Source organism: Pinus tabuliformis, chromosome 6 (assembly GCF_031772625.1).
Source record: "Pinus tabuliformis cultivar Carrire ecotype Pingquan chromosome 6, CPIR1, whole genome shotgun sequence".
Lineage (NCBI taxonomy): Eukaryota > Viridiplantae > Streptophyta > Pinopsida > Pinales > Pinaceae > Pinus > Pinus tabuliformis.
In genome coordinates, this window is record NC_142292.1 from 1399914902 (window position 1) to 1399921086 (window position 6185).

At 40.4% G+C, this 6185-nt stretch overlaps 2 pseudogenes; one reads left to right on the plus strand and one right to left on the minus strand.

The window, feature by feature from the left end:
* Window positions 1-1302: 1302 nt before the first annotated feature.
* On the plus strand, window positions 1303-3244 carry LOC149263891 (xylan glycosyltransferase MUCI21 pseudogene; annotated as a pseudogene).
* Window positions 3245-3449: 205 nt separating this feature from the next.
* LOC149263892 (cytochrome P450 94A2 pseudogene) lies at window positions 3450-5276 on the minus strand (annotated as a pseudogene).
* Between the last annotated feature and the right edge of the window lie 909 nt (window positions 5277-6185).

A 6185-nucleotide genomic window follows, 5' to 3' on the forward strand; every position in this document is an offset into this window, starting at 1 on the left:
TGTTAGCATTCAATTAACAGGGGCGTATCTTTCTTTCACAACGCTCTTTGATTAGCAAACATTCCATCGCAGAACTAATTTTATATTCCCCATTCCTTACGAACTAAAGAAATCAAAACACGCGCTTAAGCAATTAAAAGACAAATCTATCAGCCGCTACCATTGATCGCGAGGTCGAAACACGACAAGGCAGAAATTTCATAGCAACACCCGCGTCATACATATTGACCTTCGCTCCACGACTATGATGCCGCACAATTAATTCCCCACAAACTACAATTCCTTTAGGTTTCAAACTGCAACAGCCTAGTACTAGTCAAACCAGCTTCGAATTCTTCTGTATTGACAGATGAAAGAAAGCTGTAGAAGTATTCCAGACAGACAGACATCACAGGTGCCAATTCAAGATTTATTTTCTTTAGCTTTACCATGGGATCCGAGGTGAACAAAATGGGGATGTCTGAGTCGGAATGATAAAACAGATGACTTCGACTTTAGCAAGAACTCAATTTCCTACATGCAGAGTTCCTTCGGCTCATAGCCCAAAATATATGGGTGCGCAACAAAAAGATTCAACTTCGTTTACGCTTTGGGAGTGAGGGGCACTCAAGAATCAAACCAGGGGATGTGATAAATCAGATCACGAATACACCATCTTGTAAATTTATATATGGATAGACACACTCTCTTATACACTTAATATATAAGGACTTATACAGTATACACTGCCGGAGTATAGAATTTAAATAGCCGGAAACGGTGAGCAAGCATAGAATTTAACTAACAATATACGAAGATCAATTGCAATCATAGGAAATATTCAGTTATTGATTAGTGGCTTTCATACCAAATGTAAAAATTTCCATTAACAGCGCAAAGATCATCAATACCGAATATTTCACAAACAGAACTTAATATGATAGATGACATACCTTGATTAACAGCGGAAGATGTAATGGCTGCCATCTACTTTGATCTGACTCCTGACTGTTCCTCTTCTTCAGAATTCGGTTTCTCTTTCTAGCCCTGTTTCTTCATGCGCTTCTTGATGGAGAAGATTGCAACTATATCAGGGGGAGAGAGGACCCAATCCTTTTTATATTATTTAACTTTAATCTGGTACGTCCATCATATACCAATTCAATGCTTAAGATCTAATGCTTTAGATTAGAAACTGCTTTAGTGCTTTAATGCTTTTAGCGCTTTTAACGCTTTAATGCTTTAATCGGGTCACATTAAAATTTAGAAACTGTAGATTTCTAACATAAACATGTTATTTGAGAGGGGATGTGCGTACCCACTCTCAATCTTCATCTGTTCTCCTTTACTCTCATAATAATCAAATGACTAGAGAGGAGAAAATGAGGCCGTATACACGCATATGGGAGAGCAGTATCACGAGGACGATTGACAAAGTCCCTCTTAAAATAGTGAGTCCGACCGATGAGAATGGGCACGAACAGCTAAGAAATTCCTGCCAAGTGCAGCACTCACTGGTTTTTCTCCATTGGAGGATACGCAGGAAATGTTTACCATGAGTTCAACGATGGTTTATTGCCTCTCTGTTTAACTTCACAACATCTGCAAGTGTAAGTTGTTTTCATCATTCTCGAATACCATGAGTGGTGGATGATGAAATACCAAGATCGTGTGAAGCAGCTGAGCAAGTACCCAGTTTTTTATTTCAGGAAGGATAAGGGAGTCTTTGTTTTCTGATAGTGGGGATGAAGATACATGGTGAGATTTTTTTATTTCAGGTAGGATAAGAAAGTCCATTGTTTTCCAGAGATGATAGTGGGGATGAAAATACATGGTGAGTTGAGTGTGGATCCATCGCTCATGAAGGAAGGTAAGACAATTAGGGACTTTCAGTCGCTTCTCAGCAAGGTGTATGCTCCCAACAGATTGCCAAATTTGATTAACGAAACCTCTAATGTTCCTTTTCATAGATTAAAGCCCAAATTGGTAATAATAACTAGGCAGAAATCAAGAGTGATGCTGAACCAGAGAGAAATAACGAGATTAGCTCAGAAAACAGGTTTCCAAGTGGAAGTGTTAAATCCCAAACGCGCTACAGCGATGGCAGAGTTGTTCAGAGCTTTGAATTCATGCGATGTTATGCTGGGTGTCCACGACGCTGCCATGACACACTTTTGTTGATGAAACCTGGTTCTGTGTTTATACAGATAGTGCCTTTGGGCTCTACTTATTATGGACAGCCAGCTATGAAATTGGGACTGGAATATATAGAGTATAAAATTGTTCCAGAGGAAAGCTCTCTGTATAGTAGATATGAGAGGAATGAACCTGTTCTTAGAGACCCTGACTCCATAAACAGAAAGGGATGGTGGGAGACGAAAAATGTGCATCTGGATGGGCAAAACGTAAGTGTCAATGAAACGTTTTAAATCGTACCTTGTCAGTGCGCATGCCTATTCTCTCTCCTGCTCACACAGCGGAGGAAACACGGGAAATTTGCATAAAAATTGAAGATATTGTACATAGTCGAACATGTTTATTGTGTAATCTAATTTAGGTGTGCTAACAGCCTGTACTCCACACACACCATTAACACATGAATTAGATTCATCAGTCGGTATGGCGAGGACCGGAAGTGTTTCAAGAAGAAATAAATATACATTACACACAGTAGAGTGACATAACTTCCTACACGTACAGTTACAAATATTATTTACTATTCGTGTTAATAATCAGTAGTCTTGGATATCGATCGAGGGAAGCTTACCAGAACGGCGTTGAACATCGCAGTGGCCGGGAGGCTGGCGGACGTTGCAGGTTTCTGCTGGAAGGTATGCGGCTCTCTCCTCCGCCGCCTCCTACTTTTCTCTTCGATGGCTGCTCTAACCCTGTATGTCATAGGGGAGTCTGCTGCAGAGCGTTTCTTGGGCAAGTTCGAATGGCTGCTCTGACCCTATATCATAGGGGAGTCTGTTGCACAGCGTTTCTTGGGCAGGTTCGATTGAGGTGAGAGGGAAGGTGCTACTGATAAAGGACTGAATGATGCAAACAAAAATTCACCATCCTGTAGGAGATTTATCGTGCGCTCAGAATCAAGCATTAATGGCTTAACCGTTTTCATGGAAGCACAACCATCTTAATGCCCGAAAATATCTTCAACGCACTCGCAGGAGGATCCTTCCGAGATTAGTATTCTCAACCGCCTAGGACGTTCTTAACTGATGATCCAATGGTGGAAGATTTTTTCATCGAGATTAGTATTCTCAACCGCCTAGGACGTTCTTAACTGATGATCCAATGGTGGAAGATTTTTTCATCGTCTAACAATCGATCTAATGGCCCACTAGATTTAAAAAAACACCTTACTGCTTAATTACGATGCTTATTTAATCCCTAAATTCACATCCATCCAAAATAATTACAAAGCTCTACTTGTATATTTAAATATTCATACAGTTACAGGGACCATCTAAAATAATTACAAAGCTGTACTTTATATCTAAATATTCATATAGCTGGAAGATGTTACAGGGCACCTTCCAGTTATCGCTGCCTGACCCCTGATATCCTCCCTGTTTCAGTGACTTCTCACACTGACAGGCAGTCCATTCTTCATTCGCAAAGTGATGGACAATACATATTTCGGAATGTACCCGGTGTCTACCTCCAGACTGAACCTATGAATGACAGATGCCACAATGGACTTCATCTGTATGAACGCCATCTCTTTTCCCAAACATATGCGAGGCCCGGCTTGGAACACAGTAAATTTGTAAGGATTTTCGCCCACAAATTCCCCATCTTTCAGCCATCTCTCGGGTCTGAAATCCATGAAATCCTCACCCCAAATGCTCTCCATCCTGCCCATTGAATATATATTGTAACTCACAAACCATCCCTGGCGTACAACAGTCCCGTCCGGCAATACATCATCTTCCGCAGCAACCTTTGTATCGACAGGCACGGGAGGCCACAGCCTCATGGACTCACAGAGCGCGGCATGGAGATACCGCATGCCCTTCAGTTCATCAAAGTCGAAGACAACCCATTCATCTTCGGGCTGTATGGAATTTCTGTTGCCTGTAACGAGCAAAATTTCTCTGCGAATGGCTTCCTGGACATGGGGTCGAAACGAAATCAGCCAGAAAAACCAAGTTAAGGCAGTCGAAGTGGTATCCCTCCCTGCCATTATAAAACTAACCATCATATCTCTGATGAATAATTCCGATTTTTCGCCCGCCATTGCCATCTTCTGCGAACCTTTCTGATCGCATTCTGTCTCAAATTGCTCCCAATCAGACAGAGCTGCCGCCATGAATCTTGAAAGCAGGTCTTCCCTCACATGCCCTTCAGAGCTCTCACTTCTCCTGAAACGAATAATGTCCATGGCAAATTCGTTCACTACATTTATCGCTTCTCTTAACCGCCTCTCAGAACCGATGTCAAGCTTTCGCTTGATTCTCCACAGAAAGGGGAAAATGGAAAAAAACCTGCCAGCACTAATATCAAGAGCATCGTTAAAAGCCTCTGCAAATTGGGACCTGGGCAGAGAAGGGTGGAGGCAACCGGGATCGACACCGAACGCCACCTTGCAGATATTGTCGAATGCAAACCTCATCAGAACGTCCTGCAAGTCTATGATCTCTCCCCCTTCGCATGCGCTCTTGAGCACCACCATTAGCCGGTTCTTGATTTCCCACTGAACAGCCTCCACCACGAAGTTACGGAGCGACTTGGTATTGAATTCGTAGCTCGCAGCCTTCCTCTGCATTTTCCACAGCTCCCCATCCGTGTTGAAGATCCCCTTGCCCAGGAAATCGTGGAGAAAGAAACTGAAGCGTTCTCCCTTGGGGTAATTCTGAAAATTGGCTCTCAGAATATGCTCCACGTTAGAGGGATTCGCAGTGATAAAACCTGGGACGTCTCCTGGGCGTTGGACCATACATGTGTGGGAAGGGATTCTGGAAAGAATATCCACTGTCCATTCCAGAACTCTGTCCCTGTTCTTGAAAAATTCCCACAGAATACCAATTACAGGATATATTACAGGACCTTGGTATGGCCGGTTGCTTCGGTTTCTTGTAATGAAAAAGAATAGGAAGCCAAATGAGAAGAGAAGAAAGGCAAGCAGAAACTGGTCGATTGCCATGGCAAAAGCTTGTCTGGTTTAGAAAACTTCAATTCGGACCTGTAGGGCGACCACAGAGACAATATCTGTCCTTCAAAATTCTAGCCAAACAGAAGCCGTATGCATCTTATCTCTATCCCGTCACCTCCTATCACATCGATCAGCACTATTGATTTTACTTTTTCATTTCATGTGGTGGGGTGAAACGCTAGGAAGCATACACGTTGTTTATAGACAGCAAAAGTAGCCCATCCCTAGACAATTGAACTTTCTTCTTCTGGTGTGGAAGAAGAATTCAGATTATCTACAGACAATTGAACTTTCTTCTTCTGGTGTGGAAGAAGAATTCAGATTATCTACAGCATTTTTCAAATTTAATTAGGATTATCTGCAGTATTTTTCAAATTTTGTGGCCGTCTAGAATAATTTACTTTGGGATTCTAAACCGTTTTAGAATATATGTGAAAGTGAATCACTTTATCTGTGATATATAACTTTTAAATGGTTTGTCATTATAATTTGAGTTTGTCTTTTATTTTTAAATTTAAATTTTATTTGAAGTTATTAATATATTTATGAGAAGAGGTGTGTTTAATTTTTTAAAATGTTGTTAAATTTTTATGTGGTAAGATTTTGGTAAATGTTTTTATATATTATTTTTATAATTAATAATAATAGTAAAGTTATAATTTGGTTTAAATTTTTTATGATTTATTTAATTTTGTGAAGTGTGTGTTTTTTAATGTTTATCAACATTTATCACCTATTTAATTTATATAGATGTATTAGTTATTAGTCCTTTGCCCGGACTATAGCGTTCGATCGAACGTTTTGACTGCCTATTAATCCATCCGTTGACCGTTTTTTTTTTTTTATGTTTTCTTGTGTTTTAACCAAAGTTTAATCGTAGCAATTTTGTTCACTTAAATTTTATCCAAAGTTTTAACTCTGAAAGCGCATTGTACCTCTTATTGCAGGCTTCACGTGGCCCGATGCAAGAAAATTGTGGCAATACTATTTTAGCCAAAATTCTGTCATTTTATATACCATTTCCAATTTGTATTTTATCCAAAGTCTG